Source organism: Lactuca sativa, chromosome 4 (genome assembly GCF_002870075.4).
Source record: "Lactuca sativa cultivar Salinas chromosome 4, Lsat_Salinas_v11, whole genome shotgun sequence".
NCBI classification, from domain to species: Eukaryota; Viridiplantae; Streptophyta; class Magnoliopsida; order Asterales; family Asteraceae; genus Lactuca; species Lactuca sativa.
Genome location: NC_056626.2, coordinates 287,153,956 through 287,155,616, shown reverse-complemented (window position 1 = coordinate 287,155,616; position 1,661 = coordinate 287,153,956).

Sequence of the window (1,661 nt, the reverse complement as noted above, 5' to 3'; positions counted from 1 at the left end):
AAGTTGATCATGCTAAGCCATGCCCTAACCCAAAGGAGGCAGAGTGCCACCACTGCCATAAGATAGGACATTGGAAGAGAAGCTGCCTAGAGTATCTGCAAGCCATTAAGGAAGGAAAGATCAAGCTGTCTTTCGCAGGTATATACACAATTAAATCTAACGATTCTAATCATGCTATTTCTTGGGTTCTTGATACCGATTGTGGTTATCACATTTGTTCTAATGTGCAGGGACTAAGAAGAAGTAGAGATGTGGAGGAAGGAAGGATCAATCTAATCATGGGAAACAGAAGATCATCGTCTGTGACCAAGATTGTAGTGTATTCTTTAGTGCTTAGGAATAATTTATGTTTAGATTTGAACAATTGTTGCTATTCGCCAGAAATGGCTAGAAACATCATTTCATTTCATGGTTTATTTAGACAAGGTTTTAGATTTTCTTTTAATAATGAGAATGGTTCTATTTTGGCTTATCTAAATGGTGTATTTTATTTAGAAGTTATACCATGTAATGGAATATATGGAACTGTTATGATTGTTGATAACTTAGGAAATGATATTTTAAACATAGATTCTTCCACTAGTTTGGACAAAGCATCCTTGTGGCATTGCCGTCTTGGACATGTCAACAAGAAACGCATAGCCCAACTCCAAAAGGATGGAGTGTTGGAGTCATTCGACCTTAGGGAAGATGACACGTGCGAGTCTTGTTTGCTTGGAAAGATGACTAAATCACCCTTCACGAGCACGTGTGAAAGGGGTGAGGGTCTATTGGACCTAATACATACCGATGTATGTGGACCGTTTAGATCAACCACGAAGGATGGGAACTGCTTCTACGTGACTTTTACCGATAACTATAGTAGGTATGGGTATATCTATTTAATCAAGCAAAAGTCAGAAACCTTTGAAAAGTTCAAAGAGTTCAAGAATGAAGTGGAGAATCAATTGGGCAGGAAAATCAAGATGCTTCGATCCGATCGAGGAGGAGAGTACCTAAGTCTTGAATTCCACGATTATCTCAAGGAGTGTGGAATAGTTTCACAATTGACGCCTCCTAGGACACCGCAGTTGAATGGTGTGGCAGAAAGGCGTAATCGAACCTTATTGGATATGGTTCGCTCTATGATGAGTCGTGCTTCACTACCAATCTCTTTTTGGGGGTATGCCTTAGAGATTGCCGCCCATATCCTTAACCGAGTCCCTACTAAGAAGGTTGCCAAAACACCTCACGAGATGTGGATAGGGAAAGCTCCCTCGTTAGCACATATCAAGGTTTGGGGTTGCGAGGATTTCGTAAGACGAGATACTCACGACAAGCTCGAACCTCGAAGTGAGCGATGTATTTTCATCGGCTACCCGCAGAAATCCTTTGGATATCTCTTCTATAGACCGAAGGACAATGTTGTCTTCGTTGCGAGGAGAGGAGTTTTCCGAGAGCGAGAACTCATAAGCCAAGGAGACAGTGGGAGGCAAATCGAACTTGAAGAGATTCAAGAGTCAATAGATGAAGGAACCTCTACCGCTGGCACTCAACCCGAGGAAGAAACTCCGGTTGAACCAATTGATGAATCCTTAACTCTTAGACGTTCCGATAGAGTTAGAGTTCAACCCCAGTTTTATGGTTTTCATATTACTACCGAAGGGGACACGTATATTAGT